General features: G+C 39.6%; 1 protein-coding gene across 2 annotated transcripts in view; it reads left to right on the top strand.

The window, feature by feature from the left end:
* The first annotated feature begins 621 nt into the window (after positions 1-621).
* dlgap1b (discs, large (Drosophila) homolog-associated protein 1b) overlaps positions 622-18,301 on the top strand; it is a 273,501-nt gene continuing 255,821 nt past the window's right edge. The window contains exon 1 of one of the 2 annotated variants that reach the window (XM_021563016.2): positions 622-872. The gene's annotated coding sequence lies outside the window, so the exon portion shown is untranslated. The remainder of the gene's footprint in view (positions 873-18,301) is intronic. The other variant, XM_021563015.2, reaches the window with a different exon arrangement.

The following is an 18,301-nucleotide window of genomic DNA, read 5'->3' as shown; positions in this document are numbered from 1 at the left end:
ATATCTTTGTAAATGATATCATAAATATGACTGTCTGCACTACTCAAAACTACAACCAACTAATTGCAGCATTACCGCAAAAATGGAAGAGGCAAATGGAAGGGGGGAGAAGTAAGGAACTTGTCTGATGGCCTTGCATTAAAGAGAAAAATTGGCTAACTTAAGGAGTTTGCAAAGCTGTCATTAAGGCAAAGGATGTCTACTTTGAAGAATCTCAAATATAAAATCTATTTTGATTTGTTTAACACTTTTTTTGGTTACTACATGATTCGTATGTGTTATTTCATAGTTTTGATGTCTTCACTATTATTCTACACTGTAGAAAATAGTAAAATAAAGAAAAACCCTGGAATGAGTAGGTGTGTCTAAACTTTTGACAGGTACTGTATGTTCATTAACTGGGAACATGAATTAATGAAAACTGCGAAGCTGGCATCACGATGCATCTTCACAATTTTTCTAATTAGGCCTAGCCTACAATTTCGCTGATTGCACATCTGGGAAAGTTGAAACCGGTTTTACTTTATCAGTACTTATAGTGGGGATGCAATGACAGTGCAAATCAATTGCCTGGTACATACATTAGGCAGCTGGTTCGGTCCCGAGGTGCTGAACTCCAGTCCAGTTTTTCCCCAATGCCGTGCTCAGCCCAAACGCAGTTCCATGCGATCTGTGATGCTGCAGCGGCTCACAGACCGTCAGGTACAGTTAGCCAGTAGCCTACAGACTGGGACTTGACAAACAAACAGTGGAGCTCCTATGTCTCCAGTCGAGATTTCATTAGGAGAAGATAAAGCTAATATTCAAAGGTGGCGAATTGTTTAGGATTATAACCAGGAAGTGCTTGCTGTTTTCTATCAACGCACTTTAAGGTAAATGCACAAATTAGACATAATCTGAGTTTGGTTTGTTTCATTGTAAAATATCGGAATAGTTACATTTTTCATTTACTACAATGTATGCAATGACTATGATACTATTGAAAGCTGGCGTCTAATTTATAATACGGCGGGGCTACTTTACTTTATGTTGAATATAAATTAAACACATTTCATCAGATAATGTAATGGGACATTTTCTTTGGTTTATACATATGAAGGAATTGGCCATTTATTCTTTGCTAATAGTAACACTGAAACTAAGGGGGGTATGCAAATATCGCTTGCCATTGATGGTTTGCTTTTTACAGTTATAACCCATGACATGCCGCTTTGTTGATGTCCAGTCCATATTTTAACACCTATAAGTGCAGCAACCCTTTTCAAGTAACTGTCAAGTTTGCCATTCCGTTGTACTGCTTTCTTATGGAGTGACATATATTAGCCTATCAAGTGATTGATTCCGTCCGAGGCATCCCCGACGCACCACGATCCGATGTATGAGTGAGCGAGCGCATCGTTAAAGGACGGTGAAATAAACAAACATTTGGGTCCTGTCGCAAAGAGACGCATTTTAACGAAGCCGCCTACATTTAACATACTGGTTCCGACTTGGGAGGAAATGTGAGACTTGCGGTGAAGAAAAACAACCAATGGTATTGGGATACTCATTGGGCTTCAGTGTACTCTATTCTACATCTGAAATTGATTGCTGGTCAAAATAACATCGCCTATGTATAGCCTTTATCGTCGGTTAGCTATGTGATGTTGCTTCATTTAATTTCCTTAATTAAGCAAGTGGCGGTCAAATATAGACTTTAGACTGATGGATTGTAGGGGGCACGCATGCACCAACTGATATTAAAGGGGCTATTCTCATTTACAAGAATTAAGGAGAATTTCGAGAAATTCTCGAGAGGTATCGATTCTCGAGAGACATTACTGTAATGTAAACTCTCACATCTCGAACGCTAGCTCACACACAGTTGCCCCCTATAAGCAGGGCAGTGTAAACAGAATTGTCTCGTTGAGTTTAAACATTCATACATACAGTAAATATACTAATAGCTAAATAGCAGAGCAATGTTTTTGAAACAGCTGAAATATCTAGACATTTTCATTACATTTTAGAATTGTTTTATTGAGTTTTCATCTGAAATTGCAGTAACAGCCTGTTAGATTCTGAAATTGTAGCAGTAGCTTTAAAAAAGGGAAGCTCAACTGTATTTACCCCCCTTGGCTGCCATTGGCCCCCATCCAGGGAAAAAAGCAAGAAGCTAGATAACCTCAACAGGGAAATTCGTTTTTATTAGTTTTTTTATCACTTTGGTGCAATATGTAGTCCATTTTCACAACTCTTAAGCACAAAAATCTAAACAGATCATCAAAATGTCTCAGGTTTCAAAACTCTAAGCACATTTTCACTTGTTCACTGCACCTAATCACTAATCAATTTGGATATACAGTATATTCAATCTAAGCATCTGCTTTTCAAAATGCAATATCCACTTTGCTTTTGACATGATTTTCTTGTCATTTGTTAACAATGCAATGAACTATCACCTAATCAAACTGCTCAAAACGAATAACTCGCTAACGTATAGTAGTTTGATAACTCCTGAACACTGTACAATTCTATATTTTATATACAATTCTACATAAACCTGTCATTTTGACATCAATCTATGTTGGAAGGTAAAACCAAATCATGTATGAATGTGGCTGTAAATACTACATCATCATTTTCCATCAGCTAGTGGGCTTCAATAGGATGAAGTGGAAACAGTCACTCTATGTGCCATCATTTGGAATTGGAATTATAGTGTAGTGTACAATGCACTGCTGAAATACCTGGGTTGTATATAACAATATATTCTACTCATGATCTGAATTCCATTGATACACTGTCAGCTGATGAATTTCAATGCAGGTAGACAGGCGATACTGTATCAGTTGACAAGTCACATAGAAAAGGTGATCTTGTGCAATGTTTCATTGGGCAGAAATGGCATACATGTTTTTACAGTAGCCAATGGCTTTACAATACTCCTATTTCTAATGATTTGTCCTACATACAGGTATGTGCTGTATAACAATCTGCAATTGGATAAAAAAAAAAATACGCTTGTCAAGTTATAAAAAAAATGCCGAATGGAAAATAACAGTTTAGAAATGTTTGTTGTATTTTTTTGCTATTGGATTAAATGGTAGTGCAATTGACTAAATTGTGTGCATATCCATGATCTGAGTCATTGGTGACGAAACAAAATGTTCTGAAAGTTTATTGGTCACGTACACAGTTTAGCTGATGTTATAGGCGGTTGCAGCGAAATGCTTACGTCAAATCTCTGCCCTGCTAGAGCTGCTCCAGTCAACTGTAGGTGCTGTTATTATGAATTAGAAAAATCTAGGCGCAACACCGGCTCAGCCGCAAAGTGTTAGGCAACGTAAGCTCACTGAACGGAACTGCCGAGTGCTGAAGCGAGTAAAAATCGTCTGTCCTCGGTTGCAACACTCACTACCAAGTTCTAAACTGCTTCTGGAAGCAATATCAGCACAATAACTGTTTGTCGGAAGCTTCATGAAATGTGTTTCCATGGCCGAGCAGCCGCACATAAGCCTAAGATCACCATGTGCAATGCCAAGTGTCGGCTGGAGTGGTGTATAGTTCGCCACCATTGGACTCTGGAGCAGTGGAAACACGTTCTCTGGAGTGATGAATCACGCTTTACCATCTGGCAGTCCGATGGACGAATCTGGGTTTGGCGGATGCCAGGAGAATGCTACCTGCCCCAATGCATAGTGCCAACTGTAAAGTTTGGTGAAGGAGGAATAATGGTCTGGGGCTGTTTTTCAGGGTTCGGGCTAGGCCCCTTAGTTCCTGTGAAGGGAAATCTTAATGCTACAGAATTCAATAACATTGTAGACAATTCTGTGCTTCCAACTTTGTGGCAACAGTTTGGGGAAGGCCCTTTCCAATTTGGTGCACAAAGCAAGGTCCATCAAAAGGTTTGTCGAGATCGGTGTGGAAGAACTTGAATTGCCTGCACAGAGCCCTGACCTCAACCCCATCAAACATTTTTTTGATTAATTGAAATGCTGACTGTGAGCCAGACCTAATCGCCCAACATCAGTGCCCGACCTAACTAATGCACTTGTGGCTGAATGGAAGCAAGTCCCCACAGCAATGTTCTATCAAGTGGACATCCTTCCCAGAAGAGTGGAAGCTATTATAGTAGCAAAGGGGGACTAACTCCATATTAATGCCCATGATTTTGGAATGAGATGTTCGACCAGCAGGTGTCCACATGTAGTGTATATTAGACTGAGATATGTCAAGAATCTAGTATATAAACATATATATACACTACCGTTCAAACGTTTGAGGTCACTTAGAAAATGTATTGTATTTGAAAAAAAAAACGTTTTCTTTTTTGTTGTACATTCAAATAATATCAAATTGATCAGAAATACAGTGTAGACATTGTTAATGTTGTAAATGACTATTGTAGCTGAAAACAGCTTATTGTTTATGGAATATGTAGGTGTACAGAGGCCCGTTATCAGCAACCATCACTCCTGTGTTCCAATGGCATGTTGTGTTATTTATTCCAACTTTATCATTTTAAAAGGCTAATTGATCATTAGAAAACCCTTTTGCAATTATGTTAACACATATGCAAACTGTTGTTCTGATTAAAGAAGCAATAAAACTGGCCTTCTTTAGACTAGTTGAGTATCTGGAGCATCAGCATTTGTGGGTTTGATTACAGGCTCAAAAGGACCAGAAACAAAGGACTTTCTTCTGAAACTCATCAGTCTATTCTTGTTCTGAGAAATGAAGGCTATTCCATGCGAGAAATTGCCAATAAACATCAGTGTATCAAATACTTGTTCTCCCCACTGTATATATGCACACTAGTTTGAGAAACAGACGCCTCACAAGTCCTCAACTGGCAGCTTCATTAAATAGTACCTGCAAAACACCAGTCTCAACGTCAACAGTGAAGAGGCAACTCCGGGATGCTGGCCTTCTAGGCAGAGTTGCAAAGAAAAAGCTATATCTCAGACTGACCAATAAAAAGAAAAGATTAAGATGGGCAAAAGAACACAGACAATGGACAGAGGAACTCTGCCTAGAGGGCCAGCATCCTGGAGTCGCCTCTTCACTAGTGACGTTGAGACTGGTGTTTTGCAGTTACTATTTAATGAAGCTGCCAGTTGAGGACTTGTGAGGCGTCTGTTTCTCAAACTAGTGTGCATATATATACAGTGGGGAGAACAAGTATTTGATACATTGCCAATTTTGCAGGTTTTCCTACTTACAAAGTGTATAGAGGTCTGTAATTTTTTTATCATAGGTACACTTCAACTGTGAGAGATGGAATCTAAAACAAAAATCCAGAAAATCACATTGTATGACTTTTAAGTAATTAATTAGCATTTTATTGCATGACATAAGTATTTGATACATCAGAAAAGCAGAACTTAATATTTGGTACAGAAACCTTTGTTTGCAATTACAGAGATCATACGTTTCCTGTAGTTCTTGACCAGGGTTGCACACACTGCAGCAGGGATTTTGGCCCACTACTCCATACAGAACTTCTCCAGATCCTTCAAGTTTCGGGGCTGTCGCTGGGCAATACGGACTTTCAGCTCCCTCCAAAGATGTTCTATTGGGTTCAGGTCTGGAGACTGGCTAGGCCACTCCAGGCCCTTGAGCTGCTTCTTACGGAGCCGCTCCTTAGTTGCCCTGGCTGTGTGTTTCGGGTTGTTGTCATGCTGGAAGACCCAGCCACGACCCATCTTCAATGCTCTTACTGAGGGAAGGAGGTTGTTGGCCAAGATCTCGCGATACATGGCCCCATCCATCCTCCCCTCAATACGGTGCAGTCGTCCTGTCCCCTTTGCAGAAAAGCATCCCCAAAGAATGATGTTTCCACCTCCATGCTTCATGGTTGGGATGGTGTTCTTGGGGTTGTACTCATCCTTCTTCTTCCTCCAAACACAGCGAGTGGAGTTTAGACCAAAAAGCTCTATTTTTGTCTCATCAGACCACATGACCTTCTCCCATTCATCCTCTGGATTATCCAGATGGTCATTGGCAAACTTCAGACGGGCCTGGACATGCGCTGGCTTGAGCAGGGGGATCTTGCGTGCACTGCAGTATTTTAATCCATGACGGCATAGTGTGTTACCAATGGTTTTCTTTGAGAATGTGGTCCCAGCTCTCTTCAGGTCATTGACCAGGTCCTGCCGTGTAGTTCTGGGCTGATCCCTCACCTTCTTCATGATCATTGATGCCCCACGAGGTGAGATCTTGCATGGAGCCCCAGACGGAGGGTGATTGACCGTCATCTTGAACTTCTTCCATTTTCTAATAATTGCGCCAACAGTTGTTGCCTTCTCACCAAGCTGGTTGCCTATTGTCCTGTAGCCCATCCCAGCCTTGTGCAGGTCTACAATTTTATCCCTAATGTCCTTACACAGCTCTCTGGTCTTGGCCATTGTGGAGAAGTTGTAGTCTGTTTGATTGAGTGTGTGGACAGGTGTATTTTATACAGGTAACGAGTTCAAACAGGTTCAGTTAATACAGGTAATAAGTGGAGAACAGAAGGGCTTCTTAAAGAAAAACTAACAGGTCTGTGAGAGCCAGAATTCTTACTGGTTGGTAGGTGATCAAATACTTATGTCATGCAATAAAATGCAAATGAATTACTTAACCATACAATGTGATTTTTGTTTTAGATTCCGTCTCTCACAATTGAAGTGTATCTATGATTAAAAAAAATGACAGACCTCTACATGCTTTGTAAGTAGGAAAACCTGCGAAATCGGCAGTGTATCAAATACTTGTTCTCCCCACTGTGTGTGTGTGTGTGTGTATATATATATATATATATTACACACACACACAGTGGGGAGAACAAGTATATACAATAAGTGTTAATTCAGTATTGTTGTAATTGTCACTATAAAATTAAGCCTAGTTTGTTCCAACTACGCTTGGGCGATATACCGTTCATACTAGAGGTCGACCGATTATGATTTTTCAACGCCAATACCGATTATTGGAGGACCAAAAGAGCCGATACCGATTAATCGGCCAATTTTTAAGTATTTGTAATAATGACAATTACAACAATACTGAATTAACACTTATTTGAACTTAATATAATACATCAATAAAATCAATTTAACCTCAAGTAGATAATGAAACATGTTCAAGTTGGTTTAAATAATGCAAAAACAAAGTGTTGGAGAAGAACGAAAAAGTGCAATATGTGCTATGTAAGAAAGCTAACGTTTCAGTTCTTTGCTCAGAACATGAGAACATATAGGGAGGCAGGGTAACCTAGTGGTTAGAGCGTTGGACAAGTAACCGGAAGGTTGCAAGTTCAAACGTCCGAGCTGACAAGGTACAAATCTGTCTTTCTGCCCCTGAACAGGCAGTTAACCCACTGTTCCTATGCTGTCATTGAAAATAAGAATTTGTTCTTAACTGACTTGCCTAGTTAAATAAAGGTAAAAATATGAAAGCTGGTGGTTCCTTTTAACATGAGTCTTCAATATTCCCAGGTAAGAAGTTTTAGGTTGTAGTTATTATAGGACTATTTCCTTCTATACCGTTTGTATTTCATTAACCTTTGACTATTGGATATTCTTATAGGCACTTTAGTATTGCCAGTGTAACAGTATAGCTTCTGTCCCTCTCCTCGCTCATCCCTGGGCTCAAACCAGCAACACAACGACAACAGCCACCACATCGAAGCGTTACCCATGCAGAGCAAGCGAAACAATCACCCCAAGGCTCAGAGCGAGTGAAGTTTGAAACTCTATTAGCGCATGCTAACTAGCCAGTCATTTCACTTCGGTCACACCAGCCTCATCTAGGGAGTTGATAGGTTTGAAGTCATAAACAGGGCAATGCTTGACGCACAACGAAGAGCTACTGGCAAAACGCACGAAAGTGCTGTTTGAATGAATGTTTACGCGCCTGCTTCTGCCTACCACCACTCAGTCAGATACTTAGATACTTGTATATTTGTATGCTCAGTCAGATTATATGCAACACAGAACACGCTAGATAATATCTAGTAATATCAATAACCATGTGTAGTTAACTAGTGATTGTGATTGATTGTTTTTTATAAGATAAGTTTAATGCTAGCTAGCAACTTACCTTGGCTTACTGCATTTGCGTAACAGGCAGTCTCCTTGTGGAGTGCAACAAGAGAGAGGCAGGTCGTTATTGCGTTGAACTAGTTAACTGTAAGGTTGCAAGATTGGGTCCCCCGAGCTGACAAGGTGAAAATCTGTTTTTCTGCCCCTGAACGAGGCAGTTCGCCCACCGTTCCTAGGCCGTGATTGAAAATAAGAATGTGTTCTTAACTGACTTGCCTATTTAAATAAAGGTGTAAAAAAAATAAAAATCTGCGCACAAAAATACCGATTTCCGATTGTTGTGAAAACTTGAAATCGGCCCTAATTAATCGACCATTCCGATTAATCGGTCGACCTCTAGTTCATACCATATACCGGGGTATTTTCAAATACTGACGGTATGATTTTCAATACCAGGGGTGCTCTGCTTAGAACTACAGGTCAAGTATAACTATAAGAAATCTAAGATGTGTCAAATAATTTATATCCAGTTCAGGGCTCCAGCTATACATTTGGTTTACTAACTTGCTGCTAAGTGGCTAAATATCAAGATCAAGCTTATTGGTTACAACAGAGACATTGTGCGTTGTGCGTATATATATATATATATATATATATATATATATATATATATACAAAGAAATTGGATACCGCCCAACCCTATTTCCAAGGTAACTTTAATACGCTGAAACTGCACTTTTATATTCGTATGAGAGGGTTAAACGTTCATGTTTGATATGCTAATGTTACTAGGTGTGTTATTGTCTTGCAAGCTACATTTAATATGTGTTCGAATGAGAAAATCTCCCAGTGTTTGTGAATCGTTACAATATTCAAGAGTGTAATATGGTTTGGTTGCATTATTCAAGAATGTAGCTAATATTTTTTAGAGGAAAAGTTGCTCGCATTGTTGAACGATTTCAAAGCTTACCGGCTAGTCTGTGGTTACTGGTAGGGACGTCAGACGTTCAGCCTGCTGCACAGTCCCTATCGAAGCTCCGGTTAAATTGTGTTTAGGAACATTTTTTAACTCTATCCATGGTTGAAGTAGTAAGAAATAGATGTCATTGTTGAAAAAAGGTGAATGTGCTTAATTTACTATCATCTTAATTCGAAATATTGAACTATTTTGACACTGGGAATTATTTTATATAATGATAAATGGCTACCACAGGTTCTCATCTATCGACTGGTTTTATACCCAAATTCATTCAGTTTTGTCTGTTGGAAGAGCGCAAACGGTACCTATCAGTTCCATTGATTTCAATAAAATATTGATGTATGTGATTAATTTGTGCAGGCTATTGATTAAAGTAGAACAAGCAAATCAATTTCAGTCCAAAGTGACTGTTAAAAGTTGGTGCATGTGCACTTAATAAGGTACTAATTTAGCAAAGTACGAGTAATCTGAACACAAGTGTGACACATTGGTGTGTAGGGAGTAATTTTTTATGTATTGGTCTTCAAAATATCTCAACTTATTTCAGCATATTGATTATGAATTTGGACATTTACAGTAAAACAGGTGTTTTGACACTCAGCTATGAATAAAAATAAATGACAACAGGAAGTAGGAATATATATGTTACTTTTAACATTATTTTCCAACAGGATTCTACTTAATCAGGTAAATACCACTGAATGAGCCAAAAACGTGCTCTGATTTATTGATTTTGAGGATTTCGTAAAAATCTGTTTGTCTGGCCTACTACCTGCTTCTGTGATACTAATATTTACATTAAACTTGACACTGCAGAGCAAGAAGGTCACATTGCCAGCCACAACAACTGGTAAGACAAAGATGCAATGTACATTTAAATGTAAATTGCCTTCGGAAAGTATTCAGACTCCTTGTATTTTTCCACGTTTTGTTACGGTTCAGCCTTATTCTAAAATGTATTAAATAAAACAATTTACACACAATATCCCATAATGACAAAGCCAAAACAGGTTTTTACACATTTTTGCAAATGTATTAAAAATAAAAAAAACAGAAACCTTATTGACATAAGTATTCAGACCCTTTGCTATGAGACTTAAAATTGAGCTCAGGTGTATTCTGTTTCCATTGATCATCCTTGAGATGTTTCTACAACTTGATTGGTGTCCACCTGTGGTACATTCATTTGATTGGACATGATTTTGAAAGACACACACCTGTCTATATAAGGTCCCACAGTTGACAGTGCATGTCAAAAGCAAAAACCAAGCCATGAGGTCAAAGGAATTCTACGTAGAGCTCAGAGACAGGATTCAGTCAAGGCACAGGTCTGGGGAAAGGTACCAAAACATTTCTGCAGCATTGAAGGTAACTAAGATCACAGTGGCCTCCATCCCTCTTAAATTGACGAAGTTTGGAACCACTAAAACTCTTACTAGAGCTGGCCACAAGGCCAAACGGAGCAATCGGGGAGAAGGGCCGTGATCACGGAGGTGACCAAGAACCCGATGGTCACTCTGACAGCGCTCTAGAGTTCCTCTGTGAAAATAGGAGAACCTTCCAGAAGGACAAACATCTCTGCAGAACTCCACCAATTAGGCCTTTATTATAGAAGGGCCAGACGGAAGCCAGTCCTCAGTAAAAGGCACATAACAGCCCACTTGGAGTTTGCAAAAGGCACCTAAAGACTCTCAAACCATTAGAAGCAAGTTTATCTGGTCTGATGAAAAAAAGACTGAACTCTTTGGCCTGAGTGCCATGCGTCACGTCTGGAGGAAACCTGGCGGCATCATGCTGTGGGGATGTTTGTCTGAGGCAGGGACTGGAAGACTAATCAGGATCGAGGCAAAGATGAACAGAGAAAAGTACAGAGAGATCCTTGATGAAAATCTAATCCAGAGCGCTCAGGACCTCATACTGGAGCGAAGGTTCACCTTCCAACAGGACAACGACCCCAAGCACACAGCCAAGACAACGCAGGAGTGGCATCGGGACAAGTCTCTGAATGTCCTTGAGTGGCCCAGCCAGAGCTCGGACATGAACACGATCTAACATCTCTGGAGAGACCTGAAAATAGCTGTGCACCAACGTTCCCAATGCAACCTGACAGAGCTTGAGAGGATCTGCAGCGAGGAATGGGAGAAACTCCCCAAATACAGGTGTATTAACATCACAAAGCTTTGAGTGTCGTTCCCAAGAAAACCTGATTCTGTTTTTTATTTATTTTTATTTCACCTTTATTTAAATTAACCAGGTAAGCTAGTTGAGAACAAGTTCTCATTTACAACTGCAACCTGGCCAAGATAAAGCAAAGCAGTGCGACACAAACAACAACACAGAGTTATACATGGAATAAACAAGCGTACAGTCAATAACACAATAGGGAAAAAAGGAAGTCTATATACAGTGTGTGAAAATGGTGTGAGGAGGTAAGACAGAAAAGTAAATAAAAACAATATGGGGATGAGGTAGGCAGATTGGGTGGGCTATTTACAGATGGGCTGTGTACAGCTGCAGTGATCGGTTAGCTGCTCAGATAGCTGATGTTTAAAGTTAGTGAGGGAAATATAAGTCTCCAGCTTCAGCGATTTTTGCAATTCGTTCCACTCATTGGCAGCAGAGAACTGGAAGGAAAGGTGGACAAAGGCAGTGTTGGTTTTGGGGATGACCAGTGAGATATACCTGCGCGTGCTGCGGGTGGGTTTGGTTATCGTGACCAGGTGCTTCAACAAAGTACTGAGTAAAGGGTTTGAATACTTATGTAAAAGTAATTTTTTATATAGTGATTTTTTTATATAACATTTTTATTTATATATATTTATAATTATTTATATTTATAATTTATAATACAATTTCCTACATTTTAGAATAAAGTATTGTACTGTCGTGTCTGGACTATCATTAAATGTGGAGACTTATTTATATCAAATCAGTTCTCTAGGTTTAATTAACCTATTTAATCCCATCAGTCACAATAGTGACCGTAAAAAAATGTTTCCAGTTATAAGCCTAAAATTTTTACTGAATGATATAACAATGCATTTCCAGCAAAAATTTTAATAATAAAGGGTCTCAATGAAATATATGCAGTGTCACATAGTTAGTGTAAATTGTCACATGACCAGAGCGGTTTACTTCCTGGTTGCACCATGAGAAGACAATGGCTGCATCAAAGCTCCCAAACAAAAGGTTAGTGAAGTATGTTAACATTAAGATAGGACAACGGTTTTTAGTACACATCATCTTTAAGGTGTCTAGTATTGATATATGCATATGCAATTACTCAACTTTGTTCAGTGTGGTCATAGAATGAGTAGACATGTTGACGGCAACAATAGTGACCGGCGGGATAACACAGTGCATCTAGGTATACACATATTTATACACATACATAGTTCTTGTTCTACCTAACTCTCTACTCTGTTCTATCTTTTAGTTTAACTTTGAGTCGAGTTCTGGATATGTTGGATCTCGGTGACTGCTCAGACAAGGTGTGCAACATTGCAGTTATCCCTCAGAGATTGTGATAGCGATGGGTCAGATATGGACTATGAGGGGGAGACAGGCCATTTGCCAGCCAGGCTGTTGAATGTATATGCTGAACCTATGCAAACTGATCGTGACAGGAACAACGTTATCAGTGATGATGACCTACCCCTCACCACCCCACACCCTCTTCCCTGAGACTGGATTGGGTCATGGACCCAGTGTTGTTCTTGGTGTTGCAGAGCAATCTCAGGTGCCTCAAGGTTGCAAGTTCCTTCATGACAACCGCTTGCACTCCTCGATGAAATGACAAAAAGAAGATATGGGACCTCTGGAACGATGAGGCAAAATCATCTGTTTGATGTCCCATTCAAGCCACAGAAGGACTTCATGAAGTTACCTGGGGAACCTCTGAGGTTCTGACCCAAGGAGACAAGTTGTTGGTCCGTTAGAAAGACAATAACATCGTCACAGTGGCAACAAACATGGAGGAGAAATACAGTGAGACCTCTGTCAAGAGATGGAACAAGGAGCGACGTGCCTTTGACAAGGTCCCACAACCAAAATGCATCAACCGATACAATGAGCACATGGGTGGTGTTGAACTTCACAACCTACAGGTTTCCAGATTCCATATCTCGATCAGGTCTAAGAAGTGTTGGTGGCACATCTTTGCATGGTCTCTCAACAGTGCACTCGTAAACAGCCATTTATTTTACAGAGACGTTATGGGAGGGACCATCAACCTGCTCACCTTCTCACGGATAGTGGCACAGTCTCTTATGCAAAAGTTTGGCACAAAACCACTGAGGCACAGAAGGAGATCTCTACTGGCTGCTACTGTTGAAGATCAGGCAAGATATAACAACGCTTCTCACTGGCCAATCAACACGATGCACCGGTTCCATAGATGTCGTCATTGTTACACGCACTATCTATGCATGTGAGAAATGCAAAGCGTCACTGCACATTGAGTGCTATAAGATATACCATGGGCAGTAGAAAAGGAGATAAGAGCGAATGAAAAAGGGCTGGAAAAAGCCAATAAAAGAAAAATAGAAAAGTCAATAAAGGGTGAGGAGAAGCAGTACAACGGACTCCAGGAAGAAAAGAAAAGTTGACAAAAAAGGGAAAAAGTATCAAATGTACTGAAATGTTTCTGGAAAAGAGGATCAATTGATTCAAGACATACTGTATGACAGTAGGTCTGACTGATCGTAGTTCAAAATAGTGATGCACAAACTAATCGTGCACTTGGTTTTGAAGACTACCTCTATAATATATATATATGTATGTATGTATGTGTGTGTGTGTGTGTGTATATATATATATATATATATATATATATTTTTTTTTTTTTCAGTGTAGGCCTCTACTTGAATGCATGTTCTACAGGCTACCTCTATCCTAAATGTTACCTTTATGTTCAATGTGAATGAATGACACAACTGCTATACAGTTGTTGATGAATGTTGCACTAAAATGACACAATGGCAATGTTACAATGGATATTTCACTAAATTACAAGTTCAAATGTTACAATATTAATGTTTCAATACATGTAGCACTAAAGTAACAATGTTACAATGTATGTTACAATAAAGTAACAATGTTGAAATACGTTGATGGTTGTTGTTTTTTGCTCTCAGTATTCATATTGGTGTTGTGTAAGGGTTTTTGATATGTAAAATGGTCACACTAGAACATGTTGGGGCATTCTAGTAGCAATGCTGGGGACTGCCAGTGACAGTTTTAAATGTGTTAATAACTGGGCTGGGATATATAAGAATTTTCATGACTGCATAGGAGAAATATGTCAATTCATTATACATCACATTGTCCCACCGGTCACAATTGTGACCGACCATAAAACACACCTTTTCACCTACTTTTCCATGAAAAAAATAATAATATGATTGATTATTTCAAAGGCTTATCAATGACACAAGATTTGGATATTTTCATGTCTGGGAAAAAGTTGGGATTAAATGGGTTAAACTAATCATGTAAACAATAATTAACTAGGAAGTCGGGGCACCATGGAAAATGTTGATATTTACAGAGTTATAATTTTCCGACTATAACTCTTCAGATATTTCAATATCTGATCAGTTACAGTCTTCTATTAATTAATTATTATTACCTCATCAGTTCTCATTACTGAACGTCGCAAACCCATGGATATCTGCACGAACCCTAGCCTAAATCATGAATCAGCGATACACAAATTGGCTTAATTATTTATTTACTACCTAACTAAATAATCACACAGAATTGCATAACAAACAAACAGTAGATATTTGGGTTACTAAATGATTCAAATAAAAAGTCCCTAGCGATATGACGGCTTTGTAGACAAAGTAAAAGGGTGGGGACTGAGAGAGCGGAAAAACAAAATGGATTCACTACACACAGTTGATAATTATATTAATTGAAATGCTAATCCTTTGCACATGAACGGCCAATCATTCCAGAATAATTGCAATGTATATATTTACGCCTGTGTGTCATTGTTGTCTTCTGTGTTGGAATTGCTGGTCCGTCTGCTGAAGAGTCAATCATCGACAGAAAGTCGATTGGGTTGTGTTCATAATGGATACGTCATGCGTATCATGTTCTTAGAATAGATGTTTCGGCAGTTGTCGGTATTTTCGTCCTAAATGTACGTAATATTTAGCTGCAGACTAGTAATTCTACGTCTAGGATTTGTTCTTATTCTGTAGTGATCGATAGTCTCAGAGTTGAACCATTTCCAGCCATGTAGCCAAAACTACAGCTATATGGTCTATGGTCTATAGAATTGTAGCCATTCCAACTTGGGGACTCCATCACGGCATTCTCTGACTTAATGTAAATTATGTAGGAAGTGGGTTTTATACCAGGTTTTATACAAGGGTACACGAGTAAAGTGTCCTTGTAGCCTCTTTGGTCCTGGAACGTATCCCTAAAACATATTTATGAGCCCTCTGGTTGATCTATTTCCGACAAACTTTTCCTAACACAGAATGCATGCCTATGATCCAGAATCCCTGACCAATCTCTATGGCTTATAAACTGTGTAAACTACGGTAAAAAATAAATAAATCAGAAGCTCACTTCCTAGTCCACATACCGTGTAGGCCTAGAAGTGGCATGACAGTTTTGGACCAATGGCAACTGTACCGCAAGCACAGTGAAGGCTACCTAGTTTACTCCATATCAACATGAGGTCATTAGTATGATAAATACACGTATATGAACACATTGTTCCCGTTCTGCTTTATCCACCCAGTCAGTTGGTCCTCTTGGTCAGCTTGTGCTGCAGTAAACCAGCCACCAACAACCAGAGATGAGGGTAGGATAATGGCGTCAGCATGCTTCAGTTCGGCTGGGGCCTAGCCAAACTCAGCTAGCCGAACCAAATGAGTGCGCTCGCATACTCACATAACACTTTCGCTTGAAAAAAAGAGGGAAAAAAACAATAATAGTACTGTTTGTCAATTTTGAGACGCCGTAGCCAGAATACAATTTCTCAATATAGTCAGAATTCTTTTGAGAAACTTAAGAAATCGGTCTTTCATTTTGACGTTTTTGTCTTAGTCGTGCAATTTTACATCTAACTAAGATGTTCTTGTAGTGTTTTTCAGTGAAAAAATGTGCATGAAAATGAATCATCTCTCAATGAATGACTACAAAGACTTTATTGAAGAATCCCTACTGTTGACCAATCACCGACGATGGGGCATGAACTTTGGCTCCAACTTCGGATTGCCTCCAGAAAAAAAATTCTGTGCCCGAACAGCTGAGGAAAAAAAAACAAACCTAAGTCCAAAACGAACATTAACAAAATGTCGTCATAATATATGCTCAAACTCCACTGAACTTTTTCAGCTGGGAAGCATGCTTACGCCTTAAGACTATCAAGAGTATTTGGGGAAAAACTAATATCTGTTATCAGTGGCTGAGGTTCCTAAGGGTTCAACCCCCCTCTCTAGAGCCTGAGTGCAATGGACAGCATGCATTAAGTGAGAGGATTGAACCCTGAGGAAGGAAATATTCTTCAGACAATGAGGAGGAAAAACATGTAACAAGATAAAGGGATGGATAAGATCTAGGGCAGAAGGTCAGATAAGTGCTCAAAAGATAAGTACACACTTTCTGAGAGTGTCTCAGGGGGAGTTGGGATAAGCAAAAAAAAACACACTTTCTAATTCACGCACGCGTACATGTGTGAAATAGGACAAATCAAACGGTCAAAACACAGGGTGGTTATGTTTGACCTGTTCCACAAACACACGTACAAGTGTTGTACAAATGTGTTGGTGTGAAATGGAAATGTGTTTTTTTTTTCCATATCCCAACTCCCCCTGAGACACACTGGGAGAGTGGGGTCACGGCCAGGGTTCAGCAATTATTGAAGCCCACAAAAAATTATTATTATTAAATTAAGTACATAGAAAGGGAAAAAATGAATTAACAAAATGAAGCGAAAATAAACAAACAACAACAAAACGTCACATGCATATAGTCGTTTTTCAGGGCTGTCGCTGTGTCACCAATTGAGAGGCGGCGAGCTCTCACATGGAGCAAGAGGTGAGTGACACAGCAAGTCTACTGTAAGTCACATGGTGTCACGCGGTTTTAGTTCATTTGGCCCAGAACAAGTAGCATATTGAATGAGTTTTTCCCTCCTCCCCTCGCACTTCCTTGCCGTCTCTTATCTCTGATAGCGGTAAACCATTCCCCCCTTAAATCAGCGAAATCCTTTTGCTCTGCCTGTCTAAGCCTTATTTCTCTTTAATTCAATCTGTGCAAGGTAAATGTTTCCCCTTGTTATAGATGCTAGGTGCAAGCTGCTTCCCCCTTAAAGACGTTCTTCTGTTAACCTCATCACTGCATGTCGTTGTCTGCTGTGGCATCATGAGCTGTAGCATGGATGGGGCAGCAGCAATTACCCACTATCCTCTTGCCTGGCCTGGCTTATTAGTTAATGATGGACTCTGTGCCGGAAACCTCTCCTCTCCACGGTCTTCTACATGCTTCCCTTAGTTTCCTTTCATCCTGCTGCAAATTGCATTGTGTATGTTGCAGGAGTTGGAACCTAAGTTATTTTTCCAATCGTTTCGTTCTGAACATAACCATGATTTCTTTCATTCCGTTCCACTGTTCTGACCTGCAAAATAAAGTTCTGGTTCAACCCCCCCAAAAAAGTACCAGATTATAGAGTTCCTTTCTGTTCATTTCTAAACCTCTGAAATAGTATTTTTTTTTGGTTCTACATAAAGTTACTTCCTCAATCAGTGCAGATAGAGGAGCTTTCTATTGTTTACATGTGCGATGGACAGACAAATGTTGGGCGCGAGTTGCGACTGAAATTCTGCAGGTGGGGAAACAGAGAGAGAGGGTGGATGAGGAGGCTTGGCTTAACTACAAAGGTAAGAGGGGTTTTTAATTCTGCCTAGCTAGCTCTGGTCCAATGTTACGTCAACTCTCAGAAGTTCAATGACATTCAAAGTTCACCCGAAGAAGCCGCCGCTTCATAGATATAATTCTGTTGGCCTAATTCAGATATGGCATGTCATAACAAGATGCCCAGCGCTTTAATTAATCCAATGTGAAACGTGATAATTATAGTATCCATAACTAGCATTGAAAAGTGAATCCATTCTTCTCTAAATAAAAATATCTCCCTAATTTCTGAATCACACTTGTAACGTCAATAGCCTAAGCTTCGGAGAGGGAGGGGCAGGTTGCCTACACACACGTGTACCCACACTGTCAAAGATTTTCAGCTGGTAGGCAGACACTGGAAGACGTTTCTGAGTGACAGAGTGAGAGTTTTTCATAGGCG

Source organism: Oncorhynchus mykiss, chromosome 15, assembly GCF_013265735.2.
Source record: "Oncorhynchus mykiss isolate Arlee chromosome 15, USDA_OmykA_1.1, whole genome shotgun sequence".
Lineage (NCBI taxonomy): Eukaryota > Metazoa > Chordata > Actinopteri > Salmoniformes > Salmonidae > Oncorhynchus > Oncorhynchus mykiss.
Note: the sequence above shows the minus strand (reverse complement) of the source record. Positions and strands in the feature narration are given on the sequence as shown.